Source organism: Syngnathus scovelli, chromosome 20, assembly GCF_024217435.2.
Source record: "Syngnathus scovelli strain Florida chromosome 20, RoL_Ssco_1.2, whole genome shotgun sequence".
In the NCBI taxonomy this organism is placed as follows: Eukaryota; Metazoa; Chordata; class Actinopteri; order Syngnathiformes; family Syngnathidae; genus Syngnathus; species Syngnathus scovelli.
In genome coordinates, this window is record NC_090866.1 from 1,414,838 (window position 1) to 1,437,986 (window position 23,149).

Sequence of the window (23,149 nt, forward strand, 5' to 3'; positions counted from 1 at the left end):
ACCACCGAGAGGCAGATACACGTTCACGGAAGCGCCGCCGGCTGGCCTGCGGGGCGAACGGGGTCCCGCAAAGTACCGGGCGTGGACGCCGACCCACGCCGGGTCGGAGCCACAGAGAGGCGGATACACGTTCACGGAAGCGCCGCCGGCTGGTCCGCGGGCCGAACGGGGTCCCGTAACCTACCGGCAGCGGACGCCGACCCACGCCGGGTCAGAGCCACCGAGAGGCGGATACACGTTCACGGAAGCGCCGCCGGCTGGTCCGCGGGCCAAACGGGGTCCCGTAACCTACCGGGCGCGGACCTTCGGTGGGGGCCGTGTGATCTCGCTGGATGCCCGAGGACCTTCCGCGAGGCCCGGCTGCAGCTTTTACGCACGCCCGGTCCTATTTTCTGGTGGAAGTGGGAGGCCGGCGCTCGGCAGCTCGCTGCCCGAGGACCTTCCGCGAGGCCCGGCCGCAGCTTTTACGCGCGCCCGCTCCTATTACCTGGTGGAAGTGGGAGGCCGGCGCTCGGAAGCTCGCTGCCCGAGGACCTTCCACGAGGCCCGGCCGCAGCTTTTACGCACTATTCTCTGGCTCCGGCTTCGTCCCGGATGGTGCTTGGGGAACGGCGGCGCCTACGGCGCACACCGCGAATGGCCGGTGGCGGTCGCCTGGTGGCGGTCGCCTGGTGGCGGTCTGCTGGTGGCGGTCGGCTGGTGGCGGTCAGGGGGTGGCGCTCGGGGATGGTGGCGGTCGCCTGGTGGCGGTCGGCTGGTGGCGGTCGCCTTGTGGCGGTCGGGGGGTGGCGCTTGGGGATGGTGGCGGTCGGCTGGTGGCGGTCGGCTGGTGGCGGTCGCCTTGTGGCGGTCGGGGGGTGGCGCTTGGGGATGGTGGAGGTCGCCTTGTGGCGGTCCCCTTGTGGCGGTCGGGGGTGGCGCTTGGGGATGGTGGCGGTCGCCTTGTGGCGGTCGCCTTGTTGCGGTCGCCTTGTGGCGGTCGGGGGTGGCGCTTGTGGATGGTGGCGGTCGCCTTGTGGCGGTCGGGGGTGGTGTTTTGGGACCGGCGTCCGGCGGAAAGTGCGTGTTGCGCGGGCCGGAGAAAGTTTAGGCCCAGGGCCCGCCGCTGGAGAAATTTTTAGGTACCAGGGGTGGATTTTTTTTGTCACCGCAGGAGGGGGACGTTGCCTCCGTCGGTGCCCGGCGGAAAGTGCGTGTTGCGCGGGCTGGAGAAAGTTTAGGCCAGGGGCCCGCCGCTGGAGAAATTTTTAGGTACCAGGGGTGGATTTTTTTTGTCACCGCAGGAGGGGGACGTTGCCTCCGTCGGTGTCCGGCGGAAAGTGCGTGTTTCGTGGCCCGGAGAAAGTTTAGTCCTGGGGCCCGCCGCTGGAGGAATTTTTAGGTACCAGGAGTGGATGTACTTACTTCCACAGGGCCCGCGCGCTCCTGGCCAGTGTCCGAGGATGCTGCCTCATCCCCGGACGCACCTCTTACGCACGCCCGCTGTCATTCTCCGGAGACTGAGTTCCACTTAGGGGAGGCTAAGTTCCACTTGGGGGAGGCTGCCCACTCCCGGCTGACGCCCGAGGATGCTGCCTCATCCCCAGACGAGCCTCTTACGCACGCCCTTTGTCATCCTCCGCACACTAAGTTCCACTTGGAGGGTCACAAGACACTCTACCACGTGGGTAGCTGGTCCGCGGGCTAAACGGGGTTCCATAAGGTACCGGGCGCGGACGCACACCCACGCCCGGCCAGCGTGACCGAGAGGCGGACACACTTTCAAGAGAAGCCTGGGTAGCTGGTCCGCGGGCCGAATTGGGATCCAGAAGGCTGCTGTGGCTGCTGCCTCTTTCAAACGTATGTACTACCTTTCAAACTCGACTTCTGTTGTTGTCGATGATGAAGTTACAACCCAAGAGAAAAAAACAAAATGACTTTTTTGTAGTGAGGGCAACCGTAACTCCAGCTCTGCCGGAGCCCATCCAGTTCCGCCAGCTCCTGAAGACCAAGATTGAGTTGATGGCTGAAATCAAACCAAGGTTCATACCAATCTGACAATGAAGTCAAACGTCATCCTTTGGATCAATCATCACATTTGAATTGCGTCTTCTCCTTCTAGCGTTGTTGCAAACGTGTTTGCCGTGATCGGAGAGAACACCGAAATTCTCCAGGCTACTGTCTACTCAAGAGCCAAGATCGACGCCATTGTACCAGCCTCCATTTCAACCAGACTTGACATCAACGAGGGTCAATTTAAATTTGCGGCTCTCCCTGTTCCTGCACCTGAAGAGATTGTGGCTGTCGAGTAAGAATTGACTTTCATTTTAAACACAGTCCAGTCTTCAATTTGACAGAACCAAGATTGTGATCCTTTGACAGGGTTGAGAGCATTGCTGTGGTGAGAAACGTTGAAGATATTCCTAATGCCAGAAGGACTCCGCTTATCCCTACCGACTACGTGAGACCAGGCTCGTGGGAGATCCTCACCTCAAAGACATCCCCTTGGTCTACTAGCGTGGTAAGCTTTCAAATATCAGCCAGGAACACACATCTACTGAAACAGACTACCGTTTACCTGTCTTCCTTTCAATAGCGTGCATCTTCAGAGGTCCTTCCAGATGACATGGAAGATTTCAGACCCTTCAGAAGCCGTGCATTTTCTAAAAAGTACTGCTTCCAAGCTTACGGAACTGGACCGAAGGGCTGTGTCAAGGTTGCCACGGCCAATGCTGCGTTTATCAGGGACATTATGTTGTACAGATTGGCTGGAAAACATTCTGCCTCACTGTCAGTCAAGCGCAGTAAGTGAAAGAATTCTCAATAAGAATGGATTTGGAAAAAATGAACTCATTTCATGTTCATCTCAGATGAAGAGGAATCCATTGGAAGACTGGAGATGCTGGTTCAAGTTGGACCAAAGGCCGCAGAGAAGATCATCAAGAAGATCAGTCTGATTGAAGATGACGACATCGTTGCTGGAAAACCAGTCTTGATGAGGCTCCAAAAAATTCTGAATGGCACGTCTTCCTCCTCTTCTTCAAGCAAGTCCTCCTCATCTTAAAAGAGCAGCAGCAGCAGCAGCAGCAGAAGCAGCAGCAGCAGCAGCAGCAGCAGCAGCAGCAGCAGCAGCAGCAGCAGCAGCAGCAGCAGCAGCAGCAGCAGCAGCAGCAGCAGCAGCAGCAGCAGCAGATCCAGTAGCAGATCCAGTAGCAGCAGCAGCAGAAGCAGTCGCAGCAGCGGCAGCAGCGGCAGCAGCAGCAGCAGCAGCAGCAGCAGCAGCAGCAGCAGCAGCAGCAGCAGCAGCAGCAGCAGCAGCAGCAGCAGCAGCAGCAGCAGCAGCAGCAGCAGCAGCCGCCGCCCCGGCAGGAAACACAACGTCCACAGCACCAGCAGAAGGAACAGCACACACAGCGGGTTTACTCGAAGCAGCTCTGCGTCTAGTCTGGAATCCCTCTTCAGCGCAAGCTCTAGTTCCTCCTGTTAGGGTTTTCCAGGTTATCTTTATCATAGGATTATGTTGGAATGCAACAGGTAATAAATACCTTACCTTGTCCTCCTTATCACAAGATCGTAAAACATCCCCTGAGATGTTTAGACTAGAGGACAAGGGCTTTCTATTCAGCCCACTCATAGCCCCACTCTGTTTCTCGTAATAAATATTCTCTTGCAGGAAGGAAAGTCCAGAGCGCTATTCGAACATCGCTGCACGCACAGCGACGAATGGACTCTCCACCTGCAGGTGTCTAAAAGAACTTGCTTGTTTATCGTGTGGTTCTTGCAAAATAAGTTGGAGTGAGCAAATCTCTAACATTTTCGTGCCGAAACCCGGGACCTCTCATACCCGCTATCTGGCTGACGAAGGAGGACGTGCTGCATTGTCGACAAGCCAGCGTCCATTAAGAGGACCTGTAGGAGAAAGTCCTGGGAAGAGAATTCTTCGCTGGGCCAGCATCTTAGGTCTGCCTTCGTCTGACAGAGGTGGATTGACGGGACCCGGCAGTGCAACGAACCAGGGGACAAGTAAGTTAAAGGCCTTAAGTTGTGTGATTGTGTTGTTGTTTGTGAAACGCGTAAAAAGGAAGAAGTGCACAGGAATAAGTTTTGTGGAAGGAGGGGGTGTTGTAGAGTCCCCCTCTGGATGAGGTGTCTCTTTTGGAGCAGTGGTTCTCAAACTGTTTTAAAATCTCAGTACCTCCGTGAATCATTATTTGACGATCACTGTTCTAATGAGTACAACCTCGTGTTGGCAGGGCTGGGGACAAGGACTTTTGTCTTTAGTTCCCAGGGAAGGTGGGGGGTGTTGTAGAGTCCCCTCACTGGATGAAGCAGCTCCTTTTTTTTTTTTTTTTAAAAAAAAGGAGGACTTCGCGTTGGCAGGGCTGGGGACAAGGACTGTTGTCTTTAATTCCCAGGGAAGGTGGGGGGTGTTGTAGAGTCCCCTCACTGGATGAAGCAGCTCCTTTTTTTAAAAGGAGGACTTCGCGTAGGCAGGGATAACTTGTGTGATTGAGTGTGTGACTGGTAGGGTAAATTGACTAAGAAGCAGTTCTAGCGTTGATCCACGGCAATAAAACAGGCTAGTAATCTGTCGAAAGGTCAATTTAAACCTGCATTGAGGATCCTCAAAGAAAAAAAAATGAAAAAAAATTGTAAAACCTTAAACTACTAAAATTAAGATGGGAAATAAGAACGGTAAATCTCTTGCTCTGCTCTTCTTTGAAACGAGAAGTTCATGGCAAGTAGATTTCTTAATTGTATGCAATAGATGCTGAAGTGGAAGAAAATGTATGGAGTACAAGGAAATTTGAAATGTGGAAGAAGTGGTAGAAGTGCTAGAGTGTGGTTGAAATCTTCACAAAGAGATGAGAACGAATTCAAGAGACAAAAGCTAGAAAGATGAAAACCGATGCGGTCAAAAGTGTTTGTCAGACCAGGAGACAATAAGGCCCCTGTGAGCAGGTGCAAGGCCGCAGCTCAAGCCGCGGCTCAAGCAAGGGGCAAGAGGAGTTTCCGGTCCTATGCAAATCATGTATCGAAATTTAAAAGATCTGCAACCTCTCCCATATCACAGCAAAACATGTCATTGTCAGGTTATCAAAAATCTTTTTAGATCGTTAGAGCCCCTGTCCACACAAGAAGTATGACAATGCTGTTTGTAGGCCCAATTACAAATGAATAGGGATCAAATTGTGTTACACTGAAGTTAAAATATGCAAATCAAGTGGTAAAGAAATGCAACTTGCTTCTAGAAGATAAATAAATAAAATTAGAATGTGCTGTCCTCGTGTGCACGGGAGGGACCAGCTCATGATCGACCACAGGAAATGGCCAGCCTGTGACGAATCATTGTTGCTGAGACCTACCTTCCGCACGCGAGAGCTGTGCATGTGTGTGCGTATGTGTTAAGTTGATGAAGATTGGCTAAACTTTTAGTATAAAGACATTTGCTAGACTGTTGTCTATTCAATTTACACCGCAGAACAGAAACAATTTTGACAGATAAAAATGAAAGAAAAAGAGAGAAATCTGTTTGCGAGCAGAAACTAATCCACACTAGTGCATGTTAGTGTCAAGCCCTCATGAGAAATTCAAGATTCAAGATTCAAGAGTTTTTTATTCGCCATGTTTGAGCGTGCCAAACAAGGAATTTGACTTCGGTAAATCACAGCCTCTGTTCAACATTTAGGTGACTAACAACAACACTCAGGACATTTGAAGAACGAAAGATATTCTCAAACACCCCCTGATCTTAAACTCCCAAGAGGGCAAGGAAAAACTCAAAACTCCTGTTAGGGTTTTCCAGGTTATCTTTATCGTAGGATTATGTTGGAATGTAGACTGTGTCATGTAACATGGGGGTAGAGATGGTCCAAATGGTAGAATATGGATTGTTCACAGGGATAAATTGACAGAGCTGAAATTCCAAATTTGTCCAAAAGATGGCGCCAGACCAAAACATGAGACCAAAAGAGGGGCCAGAATAAGCTAGACCAGTTAAAATAGAAAAGAGGAACACGGTGTCAGAGTGTAAGTCACGCATGGAGGCACAAATGAAATTTTTATTATGTGATTTTTATTTTTTGATTTCTTTGCTTGGCTAAAAATGTATTCTGTAACCGCTTTAAGCAATATTATTTGTCAATTCGATCAAGGGACCCGTCACTGAGAATAGTGGCGTGACATAAATTGTTTGGAGAAGCACAAATGAAATTTTTATTATGTGATTTTTATTTTTTGATTTCTTTGCTTGGCTAAAAATGTATTCTGTAACCGCTTTAAGCAATATTATTTGTCAATTCGATCAAGGGACCCGTCACTGAGAATAGTGGCGTGACATAAATTGTTTGGAGAAGCACAAATGAAATGTTTATTATGTGATTTTTATTTTTTGATTTTTTTGCTTGGCTAAAAATGTATTCTGTAACCGCTTTAAAGCAATATTATTTGTCAATTCGATCAATTCATGTAACAGAAAGTAGGTCAAAGGTGAAAAGGGGAAGTGAAAGGTTTTACCACTAGCTGTGCATTTGGTGGAAAGTACTGCGTGGTCAGGGCGGAAACAGCTGCTAAAGGCCACAGATAACAAAGCGTGGGAGAGGCTGGCCAGTTCCCTCTATGGGCGGGGGAAAACTGGCCAGTTCCCTCTATAGGCGTGGGAATGCTGGCCAGTCCCTTCTATAGGCGTGGGAAAACTGGGCAGTCTTACCCTATAGGGAAAGTACAGGAGAAAAGAAAGGGGAGGGGGGGGGACGGAGAGGTCTATAAAAGGTCCTGCTGGAGTAGCTTCAGGGCTTTTTTCCCCCAAAAGAGCGCTTATACGTGAAGAGGCCCGGAGGAGTTTCAAGATTTTTTCCAAAGTCCCGAAGATCTTTGTGTGAGACGCAGGATCGCTGGACTGAAATTAACTTGGATTTACTCCCAAAAATTGGACTGGACAACTTTATAGGAGGAATAGGTGAGAGGGATTTATATTTTTTATGTATTTTAGCGAGAGGGGGGAATAGTCATCGGGCCGCCGGATTCCTCGTGGCCAGCCTGTTTCTTTAATTTGGATTTTAGAAGCAAGATCGAACTGATCACTCGACTTTGCTTTCACCAAAAATAGCACGCAGCTGGTAATTACCGCTTCCCTTTTTTATGAACTGTGTTTTGCAATCGAATTGTTCTGGGATTGAATGATTTTATTAACACGGGTATCAGTGAGTGAAATTGTTCAGTTTCTGGGGTAATTGAGATTTGTAATTCTATTCCATGTTTCTTCAATAAATGTGTTTTGTATATTACTTACTTCGTTGTACGCGGATTTGTACTGAATAGGCAACCGAAGGCGCGGCCCAGTTCCCCTTTTTGACGGGCCGCGTAAAAAGTAACTCTGAGCAAGTTAGAGAATTAAATAACTTTCGTAAATATTTCAAGATTCAAGAGTTTTTTATTCGCCATGTTTGAGCGTGCCAAACAAGGAATTTGACTTCGGTAAATCACAGCCTCTGTTCAACATTTAGGTGACTAACAACAACACTCAGGACATGTGAAGAACGAAAGATATTCTCAAACACCCCCTGATCTTAAACTCCCAAGAGGGCAAGGAAAAACTCAAAACTCCAGCTAGGGGAAATGAGAAACCTTGAGAAGAGACCACAGATGGGAGGGTCCCTCTTCTAGGATGACCAGGCTGCAATGGATGCAGAGAGGACACATAGTACAAACAGTGTAGACAAAAAAGGTGTGGCAAGCGGGATGTTATTGCACAGTAATGACTCTGAGACTCTAACGGAAGAGTTGAGTTCGTTGAAAGTGAATTCGGTTGAGAATTTACTTCCTTTAAATAACATAACGACGATGATTAAAATAAATCAGTGAAGTTGGTGGAGGATAAAAATATTTCGATTGTCCGTCGGGCGCGGCCCAGTTCCCCTTTTTGACGGGCCGCGTAAAAAGTAACTCTGAGCAAGTTAGAGAATTAAATAACTTTCGTAAATATTTAACGGAAGAGTTGAGTTCGTTGAAAGTGAATTCGGTTGAGAATTTACTTCCTTTAAATAACATAACGACGATGATTAAAATAAATCAGTGAAGTTGGTGGAGGATAAAAATATTTCGATTGTCCGTCGGGCGCGGCCCAGTTCCCCTTTTTGACGGGCCGCGTAAAAAGTAACTCTGAGCAAGTTAGAGAATTAAATAACTTTCGTAAATATTTAACGGAAGAGTTGAGTTCGTTGAAAGTGAATTCGGTTGAGAATTTACTTCCTTTAAATAACATAACGACGATGATTAAAATAAATCAGTGAAGTTGGTGGAGGATAAAAATATTTCGATTGTCCGTCGGGCGCGGCCCAGTTCCCCTTTTTGTCGGGCCGCGTCAAAAGTTAAATAGGACACGATCAAAAAATAGACTTGCCTTCCAAATTAATTATTGGGCAAATCTAAAGACAGCACGACATTTTTATTCAGTTTAAGAAAGTCGCTATTCTCTTCGAAGCAATTAAGTGGGGTGAAGAACTCCGACGGTCAAGTGCTAGATCTACGTATACGAAGTTAGAATTAATAATATAAAGGGCATTAATTTTCTTCTTAAATGCTATTATTGTCACACTTTTATTAATTCGATTCTCTTTCGAATAAAAAAGTTGGTCGGCTCGCTGCATGAGCGACCAAGTGAAACGGACCCATATCAACATTTACTTCGGCAAAACTAGTGCTTGGGTGCGCTATACAAACGAATCCCTGAGGTCTTAACAAAGACATCTAAAAAATATCCGTAACGAATAAGAACTTCAAACATTAGCGGGGAGCCATCAATACGATGCGGTCACTTCGAAGTCCTGCCTCGAATTGAGTTACTCGGCACGCGCTTCGGGTGACTTGAGAGGGATTGGCGTCGTACAGAAATTAGATTGATTCCGGAGGAGTTAATTTAACTCGGGTGGTTAGATTACGGACGAATCTCCGAACCCGGCTAAAAAACAAACCCGTTACTGGGAAGCCGGGGGCACCTGATTGCAAGAGGTGCGTTTGACAACTGTAATGATTAAATCAATCTTGTCTTGCCCTCACAATGTAATGATTAAATCAATCATTTCTTGCCCTCAGAATGCAGAGTAAGATGAAGTGGTTGCTTCCTCTGCTTGATTGACCAGCTGCAGGGGAAGCAATCAAAGTTGTTCTGTTTCCCACAACAGTGTAAAACACCCCCTGCTCTGATCTTATCAGAGGCCGGGGGTTCACCAAACCTGTCCACTCACCCCCACTCTGTTCCTCCTAATAAATATGCCCTTGCAGGGAGGAGACTTTTAGACTTCATTCGATAATCGCTGTTCAGACAGCGACGAATGGACTCTCCACCTGCAGGTGTCTAAAAGAACTTGCTTGTCTCCTGTTTGGTTCTTGCAAAATAAGTTGGAGTGAGCAAATCTCTAACAACTCCAGCTAGGGGAAATGAGAAACCTTGAGAAGAGACCACAGATGGGAGGGTCCCTCTTCTAGGATGACCAGGCTGCAATGGATGCAGAGAGGACACATAGTACAAACAGTGTAGACAAAAAAGGTGTGGCAAGCGGGATGTTATTGCACAGTAATGACTCTGAGACTCTAAGAGTGGTGTGAGTTCATCAGAGCGACAGCCTGGGGGAAGAAGCTGTCTCTGTGTCTGCTGGTTTTAGTGTACAGAGCTCTATAACGGCGTCCGGAGGGGAGTAGTTCAAACAGGCTGCAACCTGGGTGCGAAGGGTCTGTTGAGATGTTACTTGCACGTTTCCTGGTCCTGGACAGGTACAAGTCTTGGATAGATGGGAGGTTGATTCCAATTATCTTTTCTGCAGTCCTTATTGTCCATTGCAGTCTGAGCTTGTCTTGTTTGGAGGCCGATCCAAACCAGACAGTGATGGAGGTGCAGAGGACAGACTGGATGATGGCAGTGTAGAAGGTCTTCAGCAGCTCCCGTGGCAGGTTGAACTTCTTGAGCTGTCTCAGGAAGTACAGCCTCTGCTGGGCCTTCTTCCGGACAGAGTCTATGTGGCCGGTCCATTTCAGGTCCCGAGAGATTGTGGTTCCCAGGAACTTGAAGGTGTCTGATGAGAGAATAGTATTACTGCGGATAGTGAGGGGTGAAAGTGGTGAAGGGCCTCGCCTGAAGTCCACTGTCATCTCCACGGTCTTGAGCGGGTTCAGGTCCAGGTGGTTTTGGCTGCACCAGTGGACCAGCCGCTCCACCTCCTGTCTGTACGCAGTCTCATCACCGTTCTGGATCAGTCCGATGAGAGTGGTGTCGTCTGCATACTTCAGGAGCTTCACGGAAGAGTCACTTGCGGAGAAATCGTTGGTGTAGAGGGAGAAGAGCAGTGGGGAGAGGACGCATCCCTGAGGGGCTCCAGTGTTGGTGGTCAGGGTGTCAGATGTGATGCTCCCCAGCCTCACACGCTGTCTTCGGAGTTAACAAAACAACAGAACATGCTTTCAGGAATTGGGAGAAGCTAAATTGTGAATTTAAGATTTTGCAATACTACATTTAATAGGAATAATTGATTGGTTGTGTTATAAGATTATGCAAAATTCTAAATGCAAGCTAAATCTGAGAGATTGAGTTCTTCAAATTTAAAAACAAAGAAAACATTTAGATTAATTTGCCAGTTGTTTGTTTTAGTTAAGTCTTTTTTGAATTGGTGGATTGTTCTACCAGGAAACCTGAGTTGAAAATGATATATGAATTTTGTGTGGTGAGCTTGGATGAATTGGGACCAATGTGATGGGAAGACTCCTTTTTGGAGACTGTGTGAGATGCATATGATGAGCATTGATGAATGATTGCCTGAATGAAAGGTTGAATGGTTGAAGTCGTTGGCGACTACTATAGAAAATTAGTAGAGCGACTTTGATGAAAGAGTGATTTTGAGCAGGTTGAATGTTAGAAAGAAACACGTAGCTTTTGGATTGATAATTAACTAGAAAAAAAAAACTGGAGAACCAGTAACACATGTAGAAGATGTGTGAACTGAGAAATTGAGAAGTGTTTTGGAAAGAAAGTCAAATTAAATGATGATGGAATCGTATGTAGTAAAGAACGCATTCTCCCAAAAAGTTTGTCAAGGTGTGAGGCATGGGCGTTGCCAAGCCTCAAAAGGGGGGAGTGAGTAGGACAGATAGTGGAAGATAGTAATAATACAACACTTTATGACAATGAATTTTCGAATACATTTGGTGTTATATTGTGGTAAATTTTTTGTTCTGGTGTAGATAGGTTAGCAACACGAGAGATTTAGAGGTTCAAAAGAAAGACAGTTAAAAGAAAACATTTTTGATTTCGACAATTGCAGGCTATCAGGAACATGAGAACGATAAGAACTACGAGGTGGGATCCAATTTTATATGGGAGATTGAGAATTCACAGCACCATACTCTAAGTCACATTTTTGAGCAAGCATGACAATAACATGTGAGAGGTCAAGACATACAGATCAGGGCTTGATGTGGAAAGCAGACCTCGATGAGTTGATTTTCAACAATGATACTGAAGACAACATACTGTCCGATTAAATTGGAACTATAGATAAAATGTAGCTCAAAAATAGGATGAGTTGCAGGATTTACGATATAAAACGAGACCGCTGTTATTAGGAGAATTTGAAGTTTGGTAAATAAATGTTACCAGCAAATTGATGGAAGCAGCTACATTTGGAGATAGTCTTACAAGTTTGACGTCCCAGCCTGTCATTCTCAGTGTCAGAGTCCCTGAAACCCAATCCAAGACTTCGCCTGCAGCCGTGAACAACCACAAAATGGTGCCTGGCTCTGAAGCACCTTTGACCTTTGGCGAAGGACAAGAAAAGACTGCTGTTGTGCTTGGAGAAGGACAAGTACACTCCGGAGGACAGACAACATCCTCGGGGATGAGAAAAGACAGTGAAAAGCGGAGGAACTCACAATGATGAAAATTGACTCGTTTGAACAATGGACTCATTCAAGAGTGATGGATGGGGTCGCTCTGAAGCAACAACAAAAGAACACCAACTTGATAGGGTGAAGTGCGGCAAAAAGATATGGACTTGGAGTGTCCGACAACCAAATCGCACTCCTTGGCGTTACCAAATTTGGTGGAGCTTGGTTCAAAGTGGAAGGGAGGTTCATTGTGCACTGAGTTTGACAGAACTGAGGAGATTTGATAAATAAATAAATAAAAATTTGAAAAATACGTAGGGCTACAGATTATAATCAGAGATTGAACGGATTTGGATAAAACAAATAGGCTAAAACGGTAGGAAACAAGAGCAAGATCTGATATTTGGCTCATCAAGCTTAAAACGTAGAGGTCGAGTTATATAAATTTTAGAACAGGACATTTGGCAGTCAGGAGGAAGCTAGGTTGCTCAATGTACCTACTCAATACAATAGTAAGGTTTTTTATACCACAGTGGAGGTTGGATGGTCAGAAAGTTAGGTACGTTCAATTTTTGACATTCACACAATCATGCATAGGAGTCACAAGGCGACAGTTAACAAGACAATGACTGCAATAGGGGCCACCTACGACTGCACCGACATGAAAAAGTAGAAGCGAGAGAGCAGAGTATGGGATTATATGCTAAAACGTCTGCTATACAGTTACCGATAGGAGATTCTATCAAAAGAAGCTACATGAGAGATGGATTAGAATCCCTTTGTCTGTGTGTTCTGTTTGTGAGTAATCTCTGTAAAATTGTGACAGTCTTGTTGTCGTTCGTCTGAACTTTGTATGCCGTTTTGTGTATGTGTGTGTGCAGATGTGTGTGTGTGTGTGTGTGTGTGTTCACACCCTGTGTGTGTGCGAGCGTGTGAGGAGAAAGAAGGCATGGGTAAGACAATCTATTTTAAACCAGGAGGCAATAAATGGGAACGCCCCTGTCATAAATAGTTTTTGGTTAAAGGGAATCATTAGGAGGTGTTCAAACTCTTCCCGCAAACACTCCTATTTGCCAGTTAAATGGGCACGACAATTGACTATGAGAGTTGCAAACAACAGATGAAGAGCAGTCCTTGGCAGATTATATGATCAGGACGCTCAAACTGTGTCAAAGACAAATTTACTGCCGCTTGATCTTTCCTCCTCACAGGTCGACAACCCCATCAATCCAGGAGACTGGGTCTACATCGAGGTCATCAAAAGAAGGAACTGGGCCAGCCACGACGGGAGGGACCATTCCAAGTCTTGCTGACTACACATGTTGCACTCAAGGTTGTAGGACCCACAAATGCATTAACGACGACTGCTCTCCAGGAGGAAACTGGATGGGAGCTTTGGACATCACCGCTGTGTGCCAGGATGAGAGAGCCGTTTTCAAGGTGTAAGGGCACTACTACCAACATGGCTGCACCATCGGACGGGACCTACTTCATTCAGAAGTTCAGAGGCACTGCCTCACCTGCATCCTATGAGTGCACGTGCCTGTTCAGTACGGATCATGGTTTTGTGGTCACGTGAGTTGTCCGATGCTGCCTGCCAACTGGACACGAGTGTGTGCGCCGGTGTGTGTGACAGACCTCACCTACAGACTAGAACATCAGCAGCTGACGAAAACGCGAGCACATATACAACTTCTTAGACGTGACAGTTGTGATAATGATAATGAGACGTGGATTGCGTAGATGCTGTTCTGTTGAGCATGTATTACGGAAACTTGTTGATTTGACCATCTAATATGCTTCGCAAGTAATGGATACGCTGATGTACTGTTTCTTTGTTTTTCTTTTTGTTTTTATTGATAGCATTCTGGTCGCCTTAAGGCAAAGGGACCGTGTAAGAATTTTCCTGCTAATAACATCTGGCCAGCAGGTTTTTCGCTTACACAATAAGTTTGATCTGGGGTATTAAGGTAATGCCTCATCTTCACTGGAAAGTGTTGCTATCATTGTTTGTTGTTTTTATTTTTCCTATTCTTCTTTCTTCATTATACATATATATGTTTTTTTTCTTACTTGTCTTTGTTGTTTGGGGTAGCATAATCATATGATAAAACAGGAGGGAGATGTTAGGGTTTTCCAGGTTATCTTTATCATAGGATTATGTTGGAATGCAACAGGTAATAAATACCTTACCTTGTCCTCCTTATCACAAGATCGTAAAACATCCCCTGAGATGTTTAGACTAGAGGACAAGGGCTTTCTATTCAGCCCACTCATACCCCCACTCTGTTTCTCGTAATAAATATTCTCTTGCAGGAAGGAGAGTCCAGAGCGCTATTCGAACATCGCTGCACGCACAGCGACGAATGGACTCTCCACCTGCAGGTGTCTAAAAGAACTTGCTTGTCTACCGTGTGGTTCTTGCAAAATAAGTTGGAGTGAGCAAATCTCTAACACCTCCCGTTCCAGTCGCCACGTCTCGGCAGTAAGTATCCCAAAACAGACTTTTTGGTTTGGGCGGACAACTACAGAGTCTCTGAATTATCATCTTTGCAGCGAGTTAACCTCAAGCGCACCTTCGAGAGGAACCACAAGAAGGTATGTTCGCATGGTGCTTGGTCACGTTGATGAAGGTCCAGAATTCATTTTTACATTCTCATGTTGTTGCAGTCCCAAGCTAATGGATTTTCTCAGAAGAGCAGAAGCAGCGCCTCCAGCTTTGAGGCCGTCTACAACAAGGTTGCAACTAGATCTTTTCGACCATAATGATCGTTCATACTTCATTCATTCAAAACCCAATTGAAAATGTCTTTGTGTTGAAAGGACTTTTACAGCAGTGTGACACATTTAAGGGTAATGATGGTGAGTAACCTGTTGGGTGCTGATACGGCAGATTGCTGGTGGGCACCTGTTAGGTTCAAAATCAGCAAAAGGATCAGCAGACAAAACCAGTGAGGCAGAATGTTGAGTCTTTTCTCGCGAGGAGTGCAATCAGACTTACAGCAGTCCCGAAATACACTAAAGGTCCGTTAACACTCCTCGCTCTTTTTATTTAGGAATGCCCTACCCACAATGTGAGACTAGCCCCTGAGGTGGGGGGAAGCGTGGGCTTTGTCTCATGAGAAAAGAAACGAGATTCTATAAACAAAAGAAGTCGTAGACAAGATGTCATGAGAATCGAAAAGAGTGCAAGGACAAAATGCCATGTGCAGACATCAACAAAATAGTTTGAGCTATCAACAGCTTTCTTGGATTCCCAGAGATGTAGAAGGTCAGGAAGCTCCAGACAGCATCGTATGACTTGTTGTGGTCTGGTGGACGTCTGCAAGGCGAAACAGCAAGCATTCTGTGCAATAATTTTATTAATAAGTACTCATTAGGGAACGCGTGATAACATATATACAATTTATCTAACAATTCCCCCCTGTTTATCATAAGTTCCCGGAGACCAACACATCACCCATATGGCCACTTCAAAAAGATTTTCAGCCAAGGGATCACATTTCGCAAGAACTAACTTACACCCGGGGGGTTAAACTGAGTCATAATCGGCAAAGCCAGGTTCAGGAAACAAACCGGACAGGTTTACCACAATAGAATCGCCGACGGGGTCGTCACTAGAGAAGGAACCCCCGGCGATCGAAAGGTCATCCCTTTGGAGCAACGGGAAAGTCTCAGCTGGTGGAGAGATAGCAGTTGTAATTAGCCTGTTAATTAGGGATCGGAGACAAGGAATGCAACAACATCCACACAAGGTCAAAATGGCAGAGAAAACGGCAATGGAGACCAGGGCAGAGGAAACCAGGGTGCGGTACTTTCCGAACACGTTCAACCAGTTGGTCCAAACCTCTGTGTTCACCCCACCGTGTTCCTTCATCTTCCCGTTCAAGGTCCGCAGGCCCTCAAGGGCTATTTTCAAAGCATTAGGTGTCGTGAGTAGTACCAAAAAGGGACCTTCCCACTTAGGTGAATGCCAATTCTTCCTCTTGATACTCTTGATCAAAACCCAGTCTCCCAGTACCACTTTGGGGTCTTCCTGCGGAGAAATGGGTTCACCATCAGTGTTATTGGTTAGATTCTTTTGACGTTCCAAAATTTTTCTCATGTAATCAGCTAACGCGGCTTTCTCGGGGATCTCCCATGTGTTCTTGAACTGAGGAAGCCTGTAAGGTCTTCCAAACATAGTTTCATAGGGAGTTAGCCCTGTTGTACTTGTAATATTTATGTACATTTTGACCAGGTCTAAGCACTGAGACCATGGTCGTTTGTTTTCTTCCATGCATTTCTTTAATCTGTTTTTTTATAGTCGCGTTAGATCTCTCAACAATTGATTGTGGACGATAGGAACAATGGTTCTTTAGATTTATGTGGAACATTCTCCCAATGTTATACACTATCTGATTTACAAAATGTGGACCATTGTCGCTGTAATTTTTTTCTGGAATACCGTATCTTGGAATGATGTCTTTGCATAAGGCCTTTGCCACCGTGAGTGCATCAGCATGTTTGGTAGGAAATGTTTCTACCCATTTAGAAAATGCGTCTATTATGACCAAACAATATTCTTTCCCTTCACATTTATGTAATTGGATATAATCCATATGTATTGTCTGAAACGGATACAACGGAGTCGGGAATTTCCCTCTCTGAGGTCTTAAATTGCCTTGTGGGTTATGTTTAGCACAGATCAAACACGCTCTGCAAAATTGTTGTGAAAAAGCTGCAAAGCCGTATGTTGTATAAATAGCCTCAACTTGTTTCACCATACCCCCCGTCGAGACATGGGTGACCCCATGACTCGAAATAGCAGCCCATTTGAACAAGTTATGAGGCAAGACAGGTTTGCCCAAAGGTCACACAAAAAGACCAACAGTGTTTTTAGTTGCACCCCGTTTTTCCCAAGAGAGCCGTTCCTGGGAGGGGCTCTGAGACTGCATGTCAAGCAACACATCAGGGGAGATGTGTGACATCGAATCATGAGCTGTGAGAGACGAGAGGACATGGAGCAGGCCTTCTGCAGCGGCCTTCGCGGATTTGTCAGCAAAAGCATTACCGAGAGAAACAGGATCAGAGCACGCAGTGTGAGCAGCACATTTGCAAACCGCTATCTTTAAAGGCAGCTGGACAGCGTCCAAAAGTTGAGTCAGTAATGTGGAATGGGTGACGGGCTTCCCTGCAGAAGTTATCATGCCACGGTTGCTCCACTGCTGAGCAAACACGTGCACTGTAGCAAAAGCATACTGACTATTAGTCCAGATAGTGACGGATTTGTTTGCAAACAATTTGCAAGCCCCAGTCAAAGCAATGAGCTCAGCGGCCTGTGCAGACGTATTGGATGGCAGTTTAGCAGCCTCCAAAACCACGTCGGCAGTAACAATGGCATACCCAGTAAGGGTCACACCAGATTCATTTTTCTTAGAAGACCCATCAACAAAAACCACATGATCATCTGGCAGAGGCGTATCTTCCAAATCAGGCCGAGCCTTTGGAATTTGTTGGGCAGCATCGACACAATCATGGAATTCGCCGTCGTCAGGAAGGGGAATGAGAGTGGCAGGAATGAGTGTCGTGCATCTTTCAACGGTCAGATGCAGCTGAGACAGCAACGTAGCCATGCAGGAAAGATGACGTGCAGGCGACAGAAAAGTCACTCACTCACTCACTCACTCACTCACTCACTCACTCACTCACTCACTCACTCACTCACTCACTCACTCACTCACTCACTCACTCACTCAATCAATCAATCAATCAATCAATCAATCAATCAATCAATCAATCAATCAATCAATCAATCACACAGGTGTTAATTAAATCGCAATTACATTGCAAGCAATTTAAACTCTAATGGAATATGTGGATGTCCATATCCGTTTCATCAAATTCCAATCCAACTTTACCTTTGTATAAGGCACAGGTGTCAAATTGTGCTTCATATACATGTGCCATCACTCGAATCGCAAATTATCTTCACTTTTAGTAATATGTTAAATTTTAAATATTAGACCAGTTTTTACTTGTCTGATTTGAAAGCGAGGTACTCGTCAGCTTGTCCCGCAGCTACCACAATATGAGGCGCTCACACATCTACTCGGGTATGACAGTCATACCGGCCCTCCAAAAGAAGCCATGACTAAACCGCGGCCCGCGAACAAATTAGTTTGACACCCCTGGCACAAGGGATAGCCTTCTCATTGATCAATCGCGTATCTTAAATCATGCTTTTCCTCCTTTGAAGCGACTATGTACTTCAAACCCAAACGGCACCATTTTATAGGGAAAAAAATTGTCGAATTTATTCGTTGTCGACATAATACTGGTTGAAAATATGCATGTAGAGCATTTCTGAGTTGTTGATCATAGACATCAGTTGAACACTCTTTCTGGTCTGTGCCTAAAGTCTTCAAACAACTTATCTTGTTTTTGTTTAGTCCGGCCAATGTCTGTGTAATTTGCTCTACGTTGAAATATTATTTCTATCCTGCAATAGTTGGTCAATTTGTATTTGTAATGACACCCCGTTATATTCCAATGGACGGCCCTGGAGATCAAAAGGACTCCAGGTGCCTTTAACGCTTGCCCAATGTTTGGTTAAGGATGCCATGAAAACCTGTTGTACTTCATCACCTCTCAAATTATAGGAAGCAATGAGTTGTTTAATTTGGGGTACAAAGACGGAAAGGATGGTTCGCTTTGCCGTGCCACAACATCTGTCTTTGTAATTTGATCATTTTTCTCATCTTCACTCATCACATTCTCAGCTGCGGTTTTTAAGCGAGCTCGTGCTGACACTGTGTCATCATCTTCCTGTCTGTGCAACAGCAAGTTCTTTCTTAAATTTTCTTTGTCTTCCTTATCTTTCAATTTCCCTCACATCTGGGAAAATGAGAATGTAATTTTGCTTTTTAATTTTTAATTTTAAGTCTTGCAAAATTGCTATATCCTTACTGCACCGAGATAGACTGTTAAACATATCTTTAAAAATAAACAAACAAAAACAATCTATGCTCTTCAAAAATGGGACTCAAATGTCAGATTACAAATCAAACCTCCTTCTTCACTCTCACATTTTTTGATAGAACAGTCTACTTAGCTAGACACCGTCATATCATACTAAATAATGGCCTGGAAATTAAATATAATGTTGTTGCTGTGGTCCCTCAAACCATGTGACTAGAATTTGGACAATTACTAACCCCCATCAATCGACAAATTATCTCCTCACTAAAGTCCCAGCCTGTTAACCTATCTGCATCAAGAAGACATTTGCAATGCATGGGATAAGAGAATAACAAGGAACACCTTAACAATAAACAAAATAAACCCAAACCACAATCAAAACCAAATAAACTAGGCCCATGACCTATGTAGACCAACACAGTACTCCAAATATTTCCCCATTAAAATTTAAGCCTTATTGTGTAGAGCACCATTGATTTCTAATCATTGACCTAATTTTATCCTTAATTCAATCCCAATCACGAATGCCCACTACTTAATACTTTACTTGGTGTTCTTTTGATAAAAAGTGCCCCCCTTGCAATGTTGTTTTTAACTCTAAGTGATTCAAATCTTTGACTTGTCCTTACATGTGTCCTTGTATAGTCTTATGTCATACTTCAATAATTCCTCCTAAATTTAAAATCTGCAATCATAATTTAATTTTATCCAATTCTACAATGCATGTTCTCTCTTACTCTCACATTTTTATGAGGGCTGGGCACTCTCCTCGTTGGACGAGTTTCTGCCCACAACCGTCATATTATTCTATGATTTCAAATTTTTACATTTAACAATGCAAATCTGATAAACCATTGTCTAGCACACCGTTTTCGTGCACTAATTCAACGCAATTCCATCCTTTATAACGAACTGATACACAAAGACAAACATACACAGAAACGAACACACGGGCCCACAACATAGACATGACAATCTTCCCAGCTGATAACAAGGGTGGGGGGAGCAACTGAAGTGCGGAGAGCTTCGCCACCGCCACGTCGCATAATGCAACGCCCCACCTCTCTCCAAAATATGCATTTGTCAAGATATTTTATTTTTTCGGTGTTGACTTCTTCCATCAATTTCCAATCTTTGCATTTTAATTCATGTCGGGATAGCCGTTTTTGTTTGCTACTTGCTGTCCCCATGGTTTATTTTCTAAATTTCGGAGTTGGCAATTCAAATGGCACCTACAGTGTCCTAAAGCCAACTTTATTCACAGGACAGTGGTAAAATATTTAATGAGTGGTAAGTCTCCTTTCCTCTGCTCTCACAAAACCACTGTTTACATAAAGGAGAGCTCAAATGAGATCACTCTCAGTCAAACCATACACACACACACACACACAATGCGCATCCTTATCGTCTCACAGGCAAGCAGGGGAGCCCGCCCTCCCGTGGATTTTAACAAACTCTAAACTCTTTAACCTTCCTATTGTGTAAGAAAAACTTATTTTTGCCTTTTTCTTAAAGTAGATGTTAGGTTCAAAATCAGCAAAAGGATCAGCAGACAAAACCAGTGAGGCAGAATGTTGAGTCTTGAGGAGTGCATTCAGACTTACAGCAATCCGACTACACTAAAGGTCTGTTTACACTCCTCTCTTTTTATTTAGGAATGCCCTACCTACAATGTGAGACTAGCCCCTGATGTGGGGGAAAGCGTGGGCTTTGTCTCATGAGAAAAGAAACGAGATTCTATAAACGAAAGAAGTCGTAGACAAGATGTCATGAGAATCGAAAAGAGTGCAAGGACAAAATGCCATGTGCAGACATCAACAAAATAGTTTGAGCTATCAACAGCTTTCTTGGATTCTCAGAGATGTAGAAGGTCAGGAAGCTCCAGACAGCATCGTATGACTTGTTGTGTTCTGGTGGACGTCTGCAAGGCGAAACAGCAAGCATTCTGTGCAATAATTTTATTAATAAGTACTCATTAGGGAACGCATGATAACATATATATACAATTTATCTAACAATTCTCCCCTGTTTATCATAAGTTCCCGGAGACCAACACATCACCCATATGGCCACTTCAAAAAGATTTTCAGCCAAGGGATCACACTTCGCAAGAACTAACTTACACTCGGGAGGAAACTGAGTCATACTCGGCAAAACTAGGGTCAGGAAACAAACCGGACAGGTTTACCACAATAGAGTCGCCGACCGGGTCGTCACTAGAGAAGGAACCCGCGTCGATCGAAAGGTCATCCCTTTGGAGCAACGGGAAAGTCTCAGCTGGTGGAGAGATAGCAGTTGTAATTAGCCTGTTAATTAGGGATCGGAGACAAGGGATGCAACAACATCCACACAAGGTCAAAATGGCAGAGAAAACGGCAATGGAGACCAGGGCAGAGGAAACCAGGGTGCGGTACTTTCCCAACACGTTCAACCAGTCGGTCCAAACCTCTGTGTTCACCCCACTGTGTTCCTTCATCTTCCCGTTCAAGGTCCGCAGGCCCTCAAGGGCCTGGGACAGGCTTCCGCCGGCTGCAGTATTATTTGGAATAAATGTGCAACATTGCTCGCCGAACATGGCGCAGACACCGCCCTCTTTTGAGAGTAGCATGTCAAGGGCCATTCGATTCTGGAAAGCCATGAGTGAAGTAGCGGCCAGTTGGGAGTGGACCGCCTTGAAACCCGCCTCGGACCAGTTTCCAAGCCTCTGCACGTTGTAATGGACGTAGTTAATCCTGTCAACATTTTTGTTAATAGTACACCACCAACACAGGGCGGATTCAAAACCAGCTGCTATCTGATTCACCAGCTTATACTCATCCGGTACTCCTCTAGGAACACCAATGGCGTCTATGTAAGTTGGATTAGCTGCGCCCCGCCATTCGGCGTTTCGTTTCGTTCTCGGCCAGAATACGGGCACTACGGACTTAGCAAAAGATGTCAGATCATAAGAGGACATTGGTATCAAATGAACAGGTAGCAATAGGGTACCAAAGCGCAAATTCCAGAGCTGTTTAAAGGCAACCTATCATAAAGTTTGTTACTATTACACCAAAACCAAACATCACTACGAGCAATGGGCAAAAAAGGGGCAGTGACATTGGTCATGGACCCACACCATGGAGGAGGTAGGGCGCCGAGCTTCTCACCGGTACCAGGTAATCTAATACATGTAAAATTACCCTTAGCTACATCGGACGAAAAAAGGGGTTTATATTTTGTCATAGAGGCAACAGGGTAAACCTTATCCCATTTAAAACAATCATGAGTGGGTGAAATGGATGAGTTTAACATTAAAACAACAGCACACTTGGGAACTATATTTGCAGGTATGATTTTCAAAAAGAGGTCTTGGACCCATGCATGCGATGCAACTGGTGTTAGCCATCTTCGCGGCCTGCTCAGCCATAAGAAGCCAGTTGTTGGTTTGACCGCTTATCCCTGTGGAGGCTACAAAATAGCTGTCTACATCAGTGAGGAGCATACTTGTGATTTTTGCTCCTGCTGACAGGGTGTAATTATTTGTAACGGGACGGTCTGCGACCGACATTGTTTTATTAATGCAAATAGCAATAGGAAAGTGAGGATCGATTCCAGAGGACCAAGCCCACAGTTGAAAACCCCAACAAGAAGTATTAAACAAGGTGGCATTTGGAGGACGAATTTGACCATCAGGGAGTGTAAGAGTCAAAAGGAGGCTTGTGCCTTGATTTTTCAAAGTCACTCGTTTAGCAAAGAACACAGCCTCTTCACTGGAACCAGAGGGCCAATACTCCCGCATTTGTGTGGTGACAAGGGTGCCCCAGGCTGTGCTAACCGGGTGGCCAGTCAAATACCACCAATACCCGAGCCATTTATCTCCAGTAGTGGGGTGACCATTATGAAACCCTTTCAAACTTTTCATAGGTAATATAATAGAAGAAGATGTATTAGGAGCCACAGTAAACAATGAGTTATTATAAGTCCAAGACAAAAGCCATGGCACGCAAGTATAGGTTTCTGGAATACAAACAACCTGATCAAAAGGGGATTTAGTGTCGCGCGTATCTCTAGCAATTTTTCCCCCATGAGCCAGGAACAATGGTTCTTTAGATTTATGTGGAACATTCTCCCAATGTTATGCACTATCTGATTTACAAAATGTGGGCCATTGTCGCTGTAATTTTTTTCTGGAATACCGTATCTTGGAATGATGTCTTTGCATAAGGCCTTTGCCACCGTGAGTGCATCAGCATGTTTGGTAGGAAATGTTTCTACCCATTTAGAAAATGCGTCTATTATGACCAAACAATATTCTTTCCCTTCACATTTATGTAATTGGATATAATCCATATGTATT

General features: G+C 45.1%; 2 protein-coding genes, 1 long non-coding RNA gene and 1 pseudogene across 3 annotated transcripts in view; 3 read left to right on the forward strand and 1 right to left on the reverse strand.

Moving 5' to 3' along the window:
* LOC125989976 (uncharacterized) overlaps window positions 1–23,149 on the reverse strand; it is a 340,553-nt gene that overhangs the window by 210,117 nt on the left and 107,287 nt on the right. The gene's annotated exons all lie outside the window — the stretch shown is intronic.
* Window positions 1–23,149, forward strand: part of LOC125989985 (janus kinase and microtubule-interacting protein 3-like) — a 298,361-nt gene that overhangs the window by 173,564 nt on the left and 101,648 nt on the right. The gene's annotated exons all lie outside the window — the stretch shown is intronic.
* LOC125989998 (uncharacterized) lies at window positions 1,812–2,454 on the forward strand. The gene is made up of 4 exons (XR_007488778.2): window positions 1,812–1,839; window positions 1,928–2,021; window positions 2,102–2,287; window positions 2,362–2,454. It is a non-coding gene; the product is annotated as an uncharacterized lncRNA (long non-coding RNA).
* On the forward strand, window positions 2,626–3,466 carry LOC125990652 (vitellogenin-1-like; annotated as a pseudogene).